Source organism: Ceratotherium simum, chromosome 27 (genome assembly GCF_057802395.1).
Source record: "Ceratotherium simum simum isolate JZ-2026a chromosome 27, ASM5780239v1, whole genome shotgun sequence".
Lineage (NCBI taxonomy): Eukaryota > Metazoa > Chordata > Mammalia > Perissodactyla > Rhinocerotidae > Ceratotherium > Ceratotherium simum.
The window spans coordinates 20,254,755-20,273,138 of record NC_141926.1 but is presented as its reverse complement, the minus strand read 5'-3'; the positions used below and the strand labels follow the sequence as shown (position 1 = coordinate 20,273,138).

General features: G+C 36.1%; 1 long non-coding RNA gene across 1 annotated transcript in view; it reads right to left on the bottom strand.

Annotated features, from left to right (window-relative positions):
• Positions 1–2,214: 2,214 nt before the first annotated feature.
• LOC147913444 (uncharacterized) overlaps positions 2,215–18,384 on the bottom strand; it is a 40,808-nt gene continuing 24,638 nt past the window's right edge. Inside the window, exons 3-4 of the long non-coding RNA XR_015548670.1 lie at positions 3,364–3,496; positions 2,215–2,823 (exon numbers count right to left, since the gene is read on the bottom strand). This is a non-coding gene — a long non-coding RNA (uncharacterized LOC147913444). The remainder of the gene's footprint in view (positions 2,824–3,363; positions 3,497–18,384) is intronic.

Sequence of the window (18,384 nt, the reverse complement as noted above, 5' to 3'; positions counted from 1 at the left end):
ATCATTTTCTCATCTCACAGTGTGTTGTTCCATGGATTTGCTTTTATTCCCGACACAATGATTGAATAATGAATACAATCACAATAGTAGGAAGTCTGACAAGACAATCAGAAACAATTTACAATTATGCATATTAGTTTACTAGAGTAACAGATTTTTTCCTCTGTAAAGTGAAAAGGTGCATTTTCAAAACTGTACTGTATACTATTAGAAAACTTGAATTATTTTAATTAGAGAATCTATCAATTTATGTCAAAAAAACAAATCCGTTCTATTGTATATGCATAGATTCATAACTAAGATGACTGGATAGCCCAGTTTGCCCAGGACAATCCTTATTTACACCTATTGTCCTAATATTATCAATACTTATCATAATTATCAATACTATCCCCTTTCACTCCAAATTGTCTCAGTTGGACAATAAGCTACATGGCCATTGAACTGATACATGAATTTATGTATCTCAGGGCCAGTTTTAAATTATTGGTTTAGTATATGCAACATCAAAAAACATATTCATTTTCATATTAATTCCATCCAAGTATAAAGGGCAAGAACCTAAAATTATGGGTGTTCTATCATAAGCTTCTAAAATTTATTTTTAATTTCAAATATGCATTTACATGATAAGTTTCTTATGTTAGTTTTATTTGTCATGGTTGTTTGAAGTGTATGGGATGCCTAGGAAATTTTCTAAATAATTTGAACAAATACAAAGGGCATAGGGTATATAAAGTAAGTTAACAGCGTGGACTTTCCCAAAGCATCTGAAATTTAGCTGAGTAACCCTGGTGAGTCACTCAAAGTGTTTTGTTCCTATTTTATAATCTATAAATTAAGGATCATTACTGTGCTTACCTTAAAGCATTGCTATAAGAACTAAATAAAGTGATAAAGCTTTATATATGTTAGATACAATAACTAGCATTTTGTAAGCATGATGTGTTTAAATAAAGATGCATAAAGAGGAAGAGATAATGATAAAAAGGAATTTGTATTTGTTACTAAATCTCCCATACAAGTTAAAATTTTCCTAGGGGAAAGGGGAAGGCTGCTGGGTTCACAACCACAGCCCTCTGAGAGGACACCCTTAAGGAGTATAAACAAAAACTTGACCAGGGAAGAGATAATGGACATTTAACCCTATTCAGGTCTCAGCATGCACAGGTCTAAGATAACTTGTAGGAATGTGACATGGGTACAACTTCCAAGAGCTTTGAATACATTTCTAAAAGAGCTGAAAATTAAAGTAGGAACAAGCAAATTTTAGCTTCCCTCTCTTTTCTCTGTATCTCTTATTTCATGTCTCATACGTCAGCAAATCCTATCATTACCTTTAACATATTCTGAAAACGTGCCCATATGTGATCACTTCCATCTTTACCACCCTGCTCCATGCCACCATCATCTTTATTTCAATTGCCTCCTAGTTGGTCTCTCTGCTCTGCCCTCATTCTCCGGTTATTCTCTCCCAATAGCAAGAATTATTCAGTTAAGGCAGAAGACATATTTTGTCTCTCAGAACCATTCAATGGTTTCCCAACCATACATAGGTAACAGTCAAAGTCCTTGTGATTATGCACAAAGTCCTATAAGATCTGATCCCTGTTACCTCTTTTTAACTTATTCTCTCTAGTACTGTCTCCCCTCCTTATTTTTTCAGAAGCCACACTGACTCCATTCTTGTACCCAACAGGCACATGTCTGCCTCGGTTTTGAGCTTGGTTTTCCTTGTATATGAAAACTCTCCTCTCACATTGCCATGTGGCTCAAAGGTTCATCTCCTTCGGGTCTTGGCTAAATTTTCTTCTTTCAGTAAAACTTTGCTTGACTCTTGTGAGAGAAGGAATTTCTGTGTTTTCATCCCTGGTACACGGCCACTGTCTGGGATGGTTTCTGACACATATTAAGCCCTCAATAAATATGTGGTGAATAAATAAGCATTGCATTAGCTATTTTATTAGCTACCTTTTGATAACTAGATGATAGCCATGTTAATCATGATTTAGGTTAAGAGTCAAGTCTTCATTTCAAATGGAAATCCAATATCAAGTTTCCTTTTACTATGTAACACATTCAGCTAAAATATAATTGCAGAAACTGGAATAAATCGGATTGAAATCCTAATATTATCTGGGCATTTAATATATATTAGTAGCTCTTAATGCTAATATCAAAAGAATAATAGAAAATATTCTATGTAATCCACTAGTAAAATATAACACAATAGTAAAATGCTTTGTAAACTGCTATTGAAAAAACAAATGGCTAACTATAAAACAATGACTATTGAGCTGCACATTTGAGTGCTTTCATTTCAGCAAGTGATTATTACCATCACAGAACCTGTAATGACCCTGTACATTCTCAACATGTAAAGGAAGAGCAAAATGCATCTGCATTACTTTTATTGAGTATGAAATTGTTTATCTATTAAAATAAGCATTATATCCATTAACTACAAATTTCTTTTCATGGGCGCTTCTCATGCAAGAACATCTTCGCTTACTAAGTACCCAAGAAGACATTTTCTTTTATTTTTCCCTGTAGATTAACAGCATTTCAAGACATGTAGAATAAATATATGTTTCTGATTCTGCCTTGAGGCTTCTTAAACTTGGGTCATGTTTTTTTGTGATTAAAAACTATAAAACACTAAAAACACAGGAATTCTGAGGAATGCAGCTATATAGAATAAATAATTGAGTTTTCCAGTTTTCTAGACCTAATTTAGTATTTGGGGTTGGAGAAGAAGTGCAGGTTTCCCATAGGTTAGAGGTCCTCTGTTCCTTCAAGTATAGTCCTCTTCCTGGCAGCGCTCTACAAAGTAAGCCAGACATTCTCAAGAATTATTCTCTCCTTTCCAAAAATGCCTCTTCTCAAGAACACTTGATCAGTGCCCACTTAGTATACAGCATGCTGTAGATTGAACACATGAACATGCTTATCCAGAATGTGCTGTCAGCTTTCTTTGCATTAGAAGATTTATTTTATCCAAAAGAAGGAAGACAATATCATAATTTAAAAATAATAATAATTATCTAGAGAACATGTTTATATCCAAAATATAGCCAAAATTTTGACTAAGCTCCTTAAAGGGTGATTGCTATATAATTATAGCATGATTTCATAAATAATTAACATGATCAATAGATGTGCCTCCTCAAAATCTCATAAAATAATATTCCAAAATATACTTTGCAGAACAGAAGGATCATAGATACTAATTCAAAATTTGCTAAATAAAAGGAGAAACCTATGTGTATTCATTAACATATTGGTATTTCATGAATTAATATGTTTTTGGCCTTTATTTCAAGGTTGTTTCTATTTCTCTGGCTATATAAAATGATTACATACCACTCTCAGATGCCATGGGTTGAATCTGAGATAAGAGTTGCCAAAGGATATTGAAACGGAATCAGATATTCTAGGAAGTCAGCCGCCTCTTTAGTGATAGCTCCAAGCATCAAATATCTTGATACTGAATTTTCTGCATTTCCACCAGAAAAAATAAAGAAATATCTATGTTAGCCATGGAACTTATCATTAATAATTACTTTGGAATTTTAATTTATCTTCTGTGTTTGCATTCAAGAGATTCAGTGACTTAATATGCTTTATTTTGGAAGATACAAACATGTTTATTGCAGCAAAACTTGCTCTAGTAAGAATGTAAATAACATAGTGCAAATTCAACTCAGTGCACTGCATTCATCTTCTAGATTCATTATCAAAGCATCCTTTAAGTCTAATTTTCTTCATTTAAGAAACAAAGACAAATACACTAGAGGAGCATTTTACTTCCCAAAAGTAATACTCTGGAAATTCTTAGGTAGCATTTAAGTAGGTAAAATGTCTTCAAGCGAATAATTGGTTAACTCACCAGATGATTTCTGAATTGTTTCTCTGAAGACAGACCTACTACATTTTCATCTTCAGGTACCAAAGGGTAACATATTTTATTAATGACTCTGATGAAACTGTTCTGCCTCCATAGGCATAGTTTCAAACAGACAGCTCATCGAATAAAATTGATCCTCTTTTATCAGTTGTCCAATAAAGGATTTTATACATAGTTATACATTTTTTTAAAAATAGGTTTCCATTTTTTATGGAGAAATTTGAATACACTTAATCATTTGCTTGCTAGAAGATAACCAATTTTAAGCAGTTATTACTGGGAAAATATCAGGTATGATTATTTTATAGAAAACTACTGAATAAGTAGCATTAGATATCTGTCATAAGTGAATTTTGCATTATTTTTTATAAGGCTCAGGCTCTTTTCCTATAAATAAATTCAATAATAGCTTAATTTTATTGTGAATTTGACCTACCTAATATGTATTGTTTGGCATACAAATATATCCATGTATTCCTATTCCAATTCATATAATTTATAAATTGTAACATTGATAGATTAACCTACTTTTCCTTAAATATCAGTGCCAAGAAGACAATGCTGTCAAGTCGTAACTTAATTCGTTATCTATATTCTATCTAGTCTATAGGCTGAAGACATCTATATGATGTCTTCAAAAAATTACAGAAGTTTGTATATCCATGAAAATTACATGTCTGTACACCAGAATATATATCCAATTTACAGCATCCATAAATTAGTTTATAGGTAGGATAAAATCTTAGACTCTTCACAGTTTTGACAATTTTGACAATGAACATGTGATATTGATAGACACATGGCTTTCTGGAAGAGGAAGGATGAAGGCCTTGCAAACTGATTAAGAGGATTTGAGGGAAATCTGTGGAAATCAATGGTGAAAATGACAAAGGTAAAAATATAGTATGGTCAACAGAGAGATTAAATGGTCCTTCACTATATTGCCTACAACTGAGGAGGAGTGGGACAGATGGTTGCAAGCTGAGCACCATGAAGCAGAAGCAAAGACTTATCAGTGTCTTGGGTTTGCTTCCTCTCCTCTGAGGAGGGAGCCCTACTCACCAACTGAAGATCTTCCTCTGGCCTACCACATGGTAACAATTAACACTAAGATCTGTCCAGAGTAGGCAGAAAATCTGGACACTTTCAGCTGCAGTTACAGAGATGCACATCTACACTGAACATAAAAGGGGGGAATTCAAGACTGCTATGTGCAGAAACCAGGCAAGTGTTCAAACTTGTACCAGCTCTTTTGGGAGAAGAGGGACAAAGTGTGTAATGTTTATAAAGGAAAAATGGCAGCAGCTGGGACTCCTTAGGGCTCAAGCCCTCCCACACTCCATAGATTTATTGGGAGGTGACACTTAAAGGTCCCAGATTTTCTGTACAGTACATCCTGGCTGTTATAAGTGTGCGTTGGTTCTCTTGGGGAGGTTTCCCTAAAAGAGACAAATTCTCATGGGAAAATTATAGATGAGGCAATGACTGGTATTCAAGTTCGTACAGCCTCAGATTGGGTGTATAATGACAGTAATGGTGACCCATTGGAGAATGTTCAACAGAGCAATCTAGACATAGTCTTATGTTCATCCATATTTACCCTGGAAAACTCCCCAGGAGTTTTCCCCAGGAAAAATCTTATGTAGAAACCTGGCAAGGATTTAGAAGATGTTATCTTAGTAAGAGGACAGCAGATGCTCCAGATTAACGTAGACTCCTAGAAAAAGATCACAGCTGTGTGAGCCAAACTGAGTCACCCAGAGGGAGCACACTCCCTGATCTCAAGCCAGAAAGCAGTGTGGCTGTCATTGTTGAATCAAGGAATCCTCAAACCTGAAATAAGCAGTGTCAATAATGATGTCCTCAAGTCTGATATAGGGCTTCTGGTGGGCACATTAGGAGGCTGTTTGAATGAGACGTTGGAAACTGAAAGTAAATGCACCTTGCTTTCTTGCTGCAAGCCACCCTCTACCACTGCGTTAACCCTCTACCCCAACCTCAGATGCTTTAAGAAAAAAGGTGATTGGAATGAGCCCAAGATCTCGCTGACCCCAAAGGAGACCAAAAGCTGTATGCACATTTTCAAGTATGCTGGGAAACTCTTATCTTGGAAACAATAAACTGAAGGTAAGCTACAGCAGACCCTAGAGTGAACTACACAGGAATAATGTCAGTGAACTGTGTGAGTGTTTATACACGTGTATGTCTGGTGCAAGCAATGGTTTAGCCCATTTCCTAAGCTGGCCATGTTGAGTCAGAGTAAAAGTTGTAGGAAGGGCATAACTCAAATCAGCTGAAGAAAGATTAGGTATCATGAGCTGGAGAGATACTCAAGAAAAAAGCAGCAAACTGTTACAGGCGGTTCAAGCAGGCAACAAGCCTGTAGATGGAGATGAAACATAAAGAACCAGCAAGTCTCAGAATTCACCGTGGCAGAGGTGGGAAATTAGGGAGAGACTAAAAGAGCAGGAATGAGAACTTTAGGCAAAGCATCAAGCAGTAGGATACATATGACAAGTAAATAGGACTGCTACAATGAAATAATTCCTACAGAGCTAAGAAAAATGATTCTTTGGAGCCTTCAAAGCTTATCTCCATCCTTATTATGTTATAAACTTGGTCTCAGTCCCAATTCCTAAACACCATGATACCTATGCCTCCCTTAATTGTGGCTTCTGACCTCCTTTCCAGGATTGGGACTACTTTATGTGTAATTCTGTAGTTTCCACCCTTTCTTAGCTGATGTAGATATTGCTGGTGCCCTTTTCTCTGTCCCCTAATCCTAATACTAAGCTCACATTTAATTCATTGACTTGGCATATCATTGCCAACAGAAAAGGTACAAATAGAGTCTCCTTCTACCATCTCTCCCTTCTACCACAGAAACAGTTCCTCTAGTTGTCCCCCAAGGTAAAATTGTCAAAATATGAGCAGCAGAAACAAAGTATGACAGCAGAAGTAGACCATGTTAATAAAGAGACAACATTTGACTCAGTCAATTTCACTTTACGTGCCTTTTGTGAGGATATTTACCAACATTGTTTAGACCAAAGTTTAGGCCAAAAATGTAAGTACTTGGTTGGAATTATAGCTAGGGGGGAACTACGTAGGATAATGTATAACACTCTGGGAGGGAAAAATGGAAGATGCTTGTTTTTATTATATTTTAAAACTCCAATCATGGACATAAAAACTCTCAGTTCACCTATTCCATGAACAATTACTGAATTATGCATTTGGATAGCATCTGTTTCCATGGAATCTAAGTAGTAAATGTTATCTACAGAATATATAAATGCAGATTTTGGTATACAAAACATCTTTTACAAATACATTTTCTTTCCATTTAGGTAATAGCCCCAAACTCAGCCAGATATGTGATACTATTTTGACTGAGGGTCTGTTTGATGTAGAAAAACAGTGCTATTTTCCTCCTGTTCAAAATATAATATGCTTTTTCTTCCATCTAATTCACAGGGTGCTTCATTTTTAATGAATATTCTTCATTCTCCAGTGCTCTGCTATATCATTCTATGGGAATGATGTTTATTTCTTCAGGGAATATACTTTTCATTCAGATCCATTTAATTTGCCGATAACCAACTCAAGCTAAGGCAAAAAAAGAAGTCTGATGATATTTAGAAGTAGATAAACTTCACTTAATTTGTAGAAACCCCACTTAGTTTAATGTGATAGATGGTAATAAAGAAAAAATTCTTATTGATTGTCAGCTTGTTTGGACACGTCTGCAATGAATTTCAGAAATAAACAAACATCAAGTTGTTAGTGTTGACTGTGTAATGTGTTGGAGAATACCTCATTTGGGTGTAATTTCTCTACTAAATCTAGAAACCAAAAGGGCTGTTCTGTACATTGGCTCCTATTAGAGAAGGAATTTTAAAAATCTATAGTGTTCACTAAACTTCACTTTTAAATGCTCTGCGAAGTGACTCTTTTTCTTACCAGGCCATTAAACTAACATTCACAGGAAAATATAAGCAGAAAAGCAGGCCATTCATGACTTAAAAATTCAATAAAAAATGAAATATCTCCCAGAAAAAGAAAAAAACTAGAATACACAAAGAGACTTTGAAAAGCAAGAGAGGCATCTTCTTTATTTCTCTTGAAGTCCAATCTCTTGAATTTGCCTATAATTCGTTTGATAGCAGCCAAGAGGAATTTTTCTAAAATATTAAGTTGTTGTTCATGGTACTGAACCCTTACCCTAATTCTAAATGCTTTATCAAATGAATAGAGAGCTTATTTGTTCTTAGATCCAAGTTGCTTTAAAAAGAAAAGAAAAACTAATAAACTGAGAGGATTGAGTTGAGGTATAAAGACATTGATACTAGAGATTTCAAATAACACTAACTTAATTTTAGTAAAATCTCCAGAAGGTTTCTACTTGTCCTAAGCAAGGACATTCTATTGCAAAAAGAAATGTAGGGACAAACATGGTGGTTAAGGCAAAGTAGCTGAGAAACAAGATCTTAAATGTTCTCACCACAAGAAAGAAACGATAATTACCTGACATGATCCAGCTGTAGCTAACACTCAGGTGGTAATCATGTTGCAACATATAAATGGATGAAACCAACATGTCGTATGCCTTACCCTTACACAATGTTATATGTCAATTATATCTCATTTAAAAAAAACTAAACACATAGAACTCAGAGTCTACCAGTGCAATGTCATCACAGGGTAATAATTATCACAAACCTGTCACCATGGGTTACATTAACAAAAGATTACAAGTGATTAGACTCAAAGTTCCATACATACAGGCAATAACATGAGTCCAAATATAAGTTAAGAGAGTAGGGAGATCTAATATCAACAAAAAGCCAATAGTATGTGGTGACTTTGAAACATGATTGCAAATTACTTGGCAGTCTTCTCATTAAGAGTGCCTTTTCCTAACACCTGTGGGCTAGTAACTGCTTGAACCAACTGAGCATAACAGAAGTTAAGCCAAGTTCCTAGATTAGTATTCTAGGGCTGTCATAACAAAATATGCCATGTGGTGTGGCTTTGATAGCAGGAATTTATTTTCCTCAGTTTTGGAGGCTGGAAGTCCAGAATCAAGGTGGCAGCAGGGTTGATTTTTGCTGAGGCTCCTCTCCTTAGCTCACAGACAGCTGCTTTCCCTCTGTGTCCTCGCGTGGCCTTTGCTCTGTGTTCAGGCACCCCTGATGTCTCTTCCTCTTCTTATAAGAACACCATCATATTGGAGCAGTATTGGATTAGGGTCCCATCCTTATAACCTCATTTAACTTTAATTAACTCTTTAAAGGCCCCGTCTCCAGATTTAGTCATATTAGGTGTCAGGGCTTCAACATACGAATTTGGGGGGAGGGGGCACAATTCAGTCCACAACAGTGACTTTTGAGGCTAGGTTGTAATAGGCTATGCAGCTTCCACCTTTATTGCTGGAAAATTTTATTTTTAGCCTGGAGTTGTCATTTAGGAAATTGAGCTACCAAAAACTGTGTAGGGGCATTGCAGAAAGCAGTCATTTCAAATTTTAAATAAGACTCTAGGCGTCCATATAGGTAGACAGATAGATTTCATGGATGTGAAAATGTTGCAGCTTAATGTCATTGACCTTTGGACTTTCTATCTGCTAGGACTATAGTTGGAATGCCTGGATCGGAGAAGTTAGAAAATGTAAGGCTGAATTTGAAAATGAATACATGAAAAACTAAAACTGTGAATTCTATAATGTCCCAAGATTGGGTTCTGGACCTCTTATTTATCTACTTTTGTTTTCTAGATGATGTCATCCAGTGATGCGGCTTTAAAACACTTTCTATCCTGATGACATCCAGAATTCTATCTCCAGCACGACCTTACCTCTACACTTCTAACTCGTATTTCAAATTCCCAGCTCATATACTGTTCCTCACCCAATTGTCTTTATTAGGTAAATGGCAACACCCTCAAATCATTCTTTAAGAGACCCCGCGCCCTCCAACCAGTGAGAAAGCTTGTGCAGACTCACTCTAAGATATGTGGCTTCTTACCATCTGTATGATGACAGCATTAGCCCAACACATGATCGTTTCTCACCTTGGACACCGCAATGTCATCCAGATTTGTCTTTCCTACTTTATTTCTTGCCCCTCTATCATCCACTATCCACTAAGTACTCAAGGAAGCTTAAACACACACACACACACACCCCTTATGTCATTTCCACTTCAGTGTCTGCCTATTGCAGTGAAAACAAACTCTAGATCCATTACTTTGTTCTATGACGTCTTACTTGATTTGGTTCCTGACTTTCCCACCACCCCACCCTCATCTCCACAATCTTTCCTTTTACTACACATTTGTGGTTTTTTCCACCCTTATCATGCTAAGCTGTGTCTGCTTTAGGCAGTTATATCCCAGAAAAACCCTTTCCAAGATCTGTACAAGGCAAGCTGCTTCTAGTTATGTAGGTCTCATCTTGAAAGTCCCTTTTTAATGCAAGCCTTATCTAAAAATGCAATCAGACACTCCATTTATTGCCCTATTAAATCATCCTGCCTTACCTTCACAGTGGCATTTATGTATCACACTTCTTAGTATTCTTTTATTTATTTATATGTTCATTATCTCTCTGCCCTCCACCACCACCAATAGGATATAATTTTCATGAAAGTAAGGCCCCTGACTTCCCTCTTTATCACTATTGCAACCATATCTGTAATCATGTCCAATCCATAGGAGGTAATCAATAAATATATGTTGAATAAATTAACATTTGAGGAATATAAGCCACTTTTTAAAATTAAGTACGAACCACTAATCTACCTTCTAATGTTCTCTAAAATTATATCCCTAATATTCTTTTTTTTTTTTTTTTTTTTGGTGAGGAAGATCAGCCTTGCACTAACATCTGCCAATCCTCCTCTTTTTTTGCTGAGGAAGACTGGCCCTGGTGCCCAGCTTCCTCCACTTTATATGGGATGCTGCCACAGCATGGCCTGCCAAGCGGTGCGTTGGTGCGCGCCCGGGATCCGAACCGGCGAACCCCAGGCTGCTGCAGCGGAGCACCAGGCCGGCCCCCTAATATTCTTTTTTGTACTAAAAAGAAGGATGGCCAAAACATATTCTCACTTACCTGATATTAGCTTTTAAAAAATTAATGAATTTTAACATTTAAAAGGTAATAACTTGTTAGTGCGAGTTCAAAATAGAAAATCTTATTCTCACATTTAATCCTCAATGCCTCTTTTATTCATCAAGAGAAAAAGTTAATAACTACAAGAACTATAGTTTGGAAATGTAGTTATTGTTATTAAAATTTCTACTTCTCTTTACAGTTTTTGTCAAATATAGAGTAATAATCTCACAGTGGCCATATTTGTAGTTAAACATGACAAATATTTTAAAAATAGTAATTTTCCACGTGGAAATACTTCTCCATAACTCTCTTACCCACAGCAGGAATCAGGGACAAATACACGGTAGCTATACATTTAACATCCTAAGGATGCTGTAAGGCCCAATTACAACCACCCCAGGTCCTTTTATATAGGAAGAATATATGGCTCACCCTTGCGTCTTTCCCTAGAAATCTTACTCATCATTTTTCAAAAAGCAAAGCAAAACTGAATTTGTCTCTTCTCCCTTTTTTTCTTGAAGTGGGTTTAGCCTCACTAAAACCTAGGGGAGGTAGGGTGGAAATGTTAAATATTAACCGTGTCATTCCCTGCACCTAGAAGATAGCCTAGCATATAGCAAATGCTTCAAGAAATATTTGTTTTAAAAATGAATGAGCAAATTGTAATAAATACAGTTGCACATTTTCTTCCAAATCTGTTAGCCATACTGTTTGAGTCCATGATGTTACCTATATAGTCTTTTAATCTAATTTTTTTCTATGAATGTTATAGATTGAATTGTGGGTCCCCCAAATTCATGTTCAAGTCCTAACCCCCAACAAGACTGTACTGGGAGATAGGACCTTTAAGGAGGTAATTAGGATTAAAAGACGTTTTAAAGGTGGGGTCCTAATGCTCTAGAACTGGTATCCTTCTAAGGAGAGGAAGAGACACCAGAGATCTTTCTGTCTCTACCTGCACAACAGAGGAAAAAGCATGTGAGGACACAGTGAGAAGGTGCTGTCTGCAAGCCAGGAAGAGAGGCCTCACCACAAACCAACCTTGCTGGCACCTTGATCTTGACTCCCACCCCCCAGAACTGTGAGAAAATGCATTTCTGTTGCTTAAGCCATCCAGTCTGTGGTATTTGGTTATGGCAGCCTGAGCAGACTAATATAATGAATCTCAGGATAATCACAATTATCCAATCATACTATATTATGTTTTTGCCACCAGAGATGGATAAGCAATAAAATTAATAAAATAAGAATAACTGCAAAGTATTTCATTATTATCCTCAATTATTTAACTTGTGCTGGATCATTTAGCTGGAAGTAATTGAGCCAAATTGGAAACACATCTGTTGCATCCCAAAACTCACTCTCTGATCCACTATATCAGACAATATCCCCTCCCCCTTGTTTTTTTTTTGGTGAGGAAGATTAGCCCTGAGCTAACTTTGTTGCCAATCTTCCTGTATTTTGTACGTGGGACACCGCCACAGCATGGCTTGATGAGCAGTGTGTATGTCCACACTCAGGATCCAAACCCACAAACCTTGGGCTGCCAAAGCAGAGTGTGCGAGTTTAACCACTATGCCACTGGGCTGGCCCTTCCCATTTTTTAACATATTTCCAAATGGACTAATATAGAAGCAATATATCTGTGAACATATTGTAAAATATATAGGCGACGTGGGGCCAGACCCGTGGAGTAGCGGTTAAGTGCATGCGCTCTGCTGCTGGTGGCCTGGGTTTGGATTCCAGGCACGCACCGACACATCACTTGTCAGGCCATGCTGAGGTGGCGTCCTACATAAAGTGGAGGAAGATGGGCACGGACGTTAGCTCAGGGCCAGTCTTCCTCGGCAAAAAAGAAAAAAAAAAGAGAGAGGAGGATTGGCATGGACGTTAGCTCAGTACTGATCTTCCTCACTATATATATATATAAAGTGACTTTTGGAAGCAATCAAGGCTATAAGAAAAGATAGTTTCACGTGCTAGTTTTACCACATATTTGCTATGTGGCCTTGAGGTTCTTTGTACATTGGTTCCTGTATATGTAAAATGACTAATATCTTCCTAGCAGATTGATAAAGGATTTAAATAGAAGTGGATTAAATATATGAGAAAGCATCCTAGAATCTATTGCGTTATGTGCAAATATAGTATATTTTCATTATTTTAAGAACACTAATGCAGTATAATTTTGTTGACTATTTTTTGGAAAGTACGAGCAAATAAAATCAGTGTTTAAATGGTTTCAATAACTCTCATAATAATGTATCTCTCTTTTTTTTTTTTTTTTGGTGAGGAAGATTAGCCCTGAGCTAACATTTGACACCAACCCTCCTCTTTTTTTGCATAGGAAGATTGGCCCTGGGCTAACATCCATGCTCACCTCCCTCTACTTTATATGGGATGCTGCCACAGCATAGCTTGACAAGCGGCGCATCTGTACTCACCTGGGATCTGAACCCCTGAACCTTGGGCCACTGAAGAGAAGCACGCGAACTTAACCACTATGCCACCAGGCAGGCCCCATAATAATGTATCTTAAAACATGTAAATGATTTGTTCAGCATGCTTCATATTTTATTGCATTTTATGCATTTCGTTGCATCAATTTTTGCAATTTTAATTTAGTTGCATCAATCAGAAAAAACAAAAGCTTATTAAATAACACATATATGCTATATATAACATTTATATTTTTACCATTTATATTTATTAAAAAATAGTATTTGAACTAACTTTACAATAGTATTTAAACTTCCTAATATATTTCTGCATTATCTATTATTTATAGAAACCACATAAAAAATATTGGATAGTATATTGTTTGGTTTGCTGTAATATCAGTTGAAATTCTCAGATTTTTTTTTTTAATTTGGTTAGGGCAATAAGAATGGCAATTCTACTTGCAAATTTATTTTTAATAATCAGCTCTACCTTTTCTATATCCTGACATATGGTACAGAAAATATTATTTTACCAAAATAGCCTATACAAAACAGATATCAAGGAATAAAGATTAGAAACATAATCGTTTTTTTCTGCAATCAAAAGTAGTAAAATTCTCTTGTAATACTACACATAAATATTCATGGAATTCCTAAGCACAAACTTATATTCCATTTATTTTTATGAGTAACAATTTAGGAGGAATATTACATATGTACAACTTCAACTATCTAAAAGCAAATGATTTCTATGTAATATCATTCAAATGAACAATTTTTAACCTTATTTCATAAAAAGCACTCTCTGTCCCTTAGACGAATCTTTAAATACCACCACATGAAATAAACTTGCCTGTGCCAAACGTGTAGGGTCAGGAGTGTAAAACACTATCTAACGGAATAAAGTAGGAGACAAGTCTTCTTCTGTTCCCCTTCTCTGTGTTTTTCTTTACCAAGAGAAATGATACATTTTACTCAACAGTACTCACTAAGAATAATTGGCTTAGCCAAAAATAAGAAAAAAAAAGGAGTTTAGAACAGCAACACAGAAGGACTTCATCTAACTTAAAATGCTTACAAAATGTTAATTGCAATGTACAAAAACCAGCTAAAGATTATTCAGCTCCATGTGCTAACTGGTCCCAGAGATCAATTCATTTGCCTCTTTTCAGCAGCCATTTTAAAAAAATCATTTTTGACCAATATGGGCATTTTAAAATCTTAATACTTGCAAATCCAGCCCACAAATAATACTTCCTTTATATAGGTAAACAATTTATAAAATAGAATATGTAAATTTGTATACACTATTAAAGAAAGTTGAAAAATATAATATTTACTGTCATTATATTTATATTTTCTTAGAAATTCCCTTTTACCTCGGTCATCTTTAAATGACCAACCTACACAGGTCCCTTGTTGATTGCACCTTCTTCTATCCCATGTACCCAACCACGTCTCATCTTAAATAAGCAGCCAAATGCCCTTGTTTCACTAAATGTTCATGTAGTCTTGCCTTAAGTAATAAGCATGTTTACGCATGTGTGTGTGCACGTGTGTGCATAATTATATTTCAATCAGTATTTTTGGAGGGAAAAGCTTCTGCTGCAATCTGTGCTAGTAGCTGGGTGTAATAGATCACTACTCTCATAGGTATAAAACTAACAAGATCCTACTCCCATTGAAAATATAGTCATACATATATACATATATAGATATATGACCTACGCTAACACTGCTCCCCTACAGCTGTCAAAATTCTGCACAATGCCATCTCCTTCCACCCTCAGGGTCTCTGCACAGGTAGTTCCCTAGGCTATTTTTATACCTTCTCCCTGTCCTTAATTCCTTGATTTGTTATCCTTGACTCAATAACCACCTTCTCAGGTGATCATCTATAACTCCACAGGCAATAGAGAACCACAAGACTTATATTTTTATCCTTTATCACATTTATAATTATGCATTTACCTTTCTGATGAATATATTAGGGATTACTTATTGAAGTGTTATCAACTTTTCCAAGAAGGATGATAATTAGCATTTAAGGAATGACTACAAGTATAACAATTTAAATGCATCATCTTTTTTAATCCTCACAATGACACACTAGGAATTGCAGAGCTCGAGTTTGATCTGAGATAGTCTTAAGTCCAGAAATCACAGTCCTGTATTGCTGATAAACCTCCCTCTTTGTCTTCTTTGTATGAATATATTTGTTTACTTCACTGAGATGTTGATAGGACAAAAGGAGGGATTGGTTTTCTTTCAGTACCAGATATGGTTGATATGACATGTGATGCGATTGTACTCACCTCCAGTCTCCATATTCTTGTATCCACTTCCTCTGTTGATAATTGGCTGCTTCACACATATACATGTTCCCTGCTTTTAAAGCCTCATAGTTGCAGATCTCTTATTCTTCATGAGGATAGTAGCTTGTGTCTTGTTTGCTATGTTTTGTTATCTTTATCTATTACTCCATCCATGACTCCTTCTTTGTGGCTTTTTGTAAGAGAAACTTCTGGTTTTCATGAGGCCCTTTGCTCCAAAAATATCAGTGGTGAAATTAATTTGGGGAAAAAAATTCCTAAGATATCGTTTTTCTTTTCCTTCATATGTGACCTTCTTTTTTAATGTATTTTTCCAGCTTTAATGAGATATAATTGACAACATTGTGTAAGTTTATGGTGTACAATATGATGATTTGGTATATGCATCTATTGTGAAATAGTTACCACAGTAAAGTTAGTTAATACATCTATCACCTTACATAGTTACTTTTTTGTGTAGTGAGAATGCTTAAGATCTACTCTCTCAGCAAATTTCAAACATATGATACAGCGTTATCAACTACATTCATCAGGCTGTGTATTAGATCCCAAGAACTTTTCTTATAACTGGAAGTTTGTATCCTTTGACCAACATCTCCCAATTTCCCCTACCACCCAGTCCCTGGCAACCACCAATCTTCTCTCTGTTTCTGTGAGTTTGACATTTTAGATTCCACATATAAATGAGATCATACAGTAATTGTCTTTCTGTCTGACATGTTTCACTTAGCATAATGCCTATTCACGTTGTTACAAATGGCAGGATTTCCTTCTTTTTTATGACTGGGTAATATATTGTATTATATCTATCACATTTTCTTTCTCCATTCATCTGGTGATGGACACTTGAGTTTCCATGTCTTGGCTATTGTGTATAATGCTGCAATGAACATGGAGAGGTGCCGATTATCTCTTGAGAAAGTGATTTCATTTCCTTCAGATATATACTCAGAAGTGGGATTGCTGGATCAAACGGTAGTTCCATTTCTAAATTTTGAGGAAGCTCCATATTGTTTTCCATAGTGGTTGTACCAATTTACATTCCCACCAACAACACAGAAGGATTGCCTTTACTAAACAGCCTTCTCAACTCTTGTTATCTCTTGTCTTTTTGATAATAGCCACTTTGACAGTTATGTGGGGTACCTTGTTGTGGTTTTGATTTGCATTTCCCTGATGATAAGTGATGTTGAGCACCTTTTCATGTACCTGTTGGCCAACTGTATGCCTTGTTTGGAAAAATGTCTATTTCAGTCCTTTGCCCACTTTTAATCAGGTTATTTGTTTTTTGCTATTGAGTTGTATCAGTTCCTTATACATTTTGAATATTAACCCCTCATAAGATATATAGTTTGCAAATATTTTCTCCCATTCTGTAGGTTGCCCTTTCATTTTGTTGAGGGATTCTTTTGCTATGTGGAAGCTTTTTAATTTGATTTACTCCTACTGTTGATTTTTCCATTTGTTGTCTTTGCTTTTGGTGTCATAGCCAAAATATCACTGCCAAGATCAATGTCAAAGAACTTCTTCTTTATGTTTTCTTCTAGCAATTTTATGGTTTCAACTCTAGCATTTAAGTCTTTAATTCATTTTGAGTATGTTTTTTAAGTGGTATAAGATAGGGGTCCAATATCATTCTTTTGCACGTGAATTTCTAGTTTTCCCGAGACCATTTAATGAAGAGACTATCTTTCCAACACTGAGTATTCTTGGCTCCCTTGTCAAATATTAGTTGATTATCTATGCTTGGGCTTATTTCTGGGCTCTTGATTATATTCCTGGTTAATGTGTCTGTTTTTGATGCCAGGAACCATGCTGTTTAATTAATATAGCTTTGCAATATAGTTTGAAATCATGAAGTGTGATGCCTCCAACTTTGTTTTTCTTTCTCAAGATTGTGTTGTATTGTGGTGCTGTTGGATAGAATGTTTTTATATGTCTGTTAAGTCCATTTGGTCTAAAATGTTATTCAAGTCTGCTGTTTTCTTATTGATTTTCCTTCTGGATGATCTATCCAAGGTTGAAAGTGTGTTATTGAAGTCTCCTACTTCAGGGTCCACAGCCAAGACCAAGGTTTGTGTGCCTATTACTCAAGGCATGAGGGGGTATGACTCCTTCCAGGTCTCCTGGGATATGGCGTTGGTGACAGGTCCAAGGCCAAACAGGGCTATAGCTGAGTCTTCAGAGATGCAAAGCTATTTCCAGGTCTGTAGCTGGGACCATAGTCAGCAAGTCAACCAGCTGAGTGCAGACCTAGCTTCTGAAAATGGCTCTTCTCAGTCTTGAACTCCACCAAAATTTCACAGTCCCCTACCTGGATCCCAAAGCACCCACAAAGTTACTCTCATCAATGGATGGCTGCCATATTACTGTTGCTGTTGGAGGATACAAGTGGAGAACCTCTTATTCCTCCGTCTTGTTGATGTCACTCTCTATAAGCAACCTTCTCATGATTCATAGTTATCAGCTCTGGTGTGTGTGTGTAGAGTAGGGCTGTACTTACAGACTAGCAGAAACAATACAGAGAGAAACATTCCTGCTAATTTTATCTTCTCTTGACTAGGTAATAAAATTTAGCAAATTCATGGT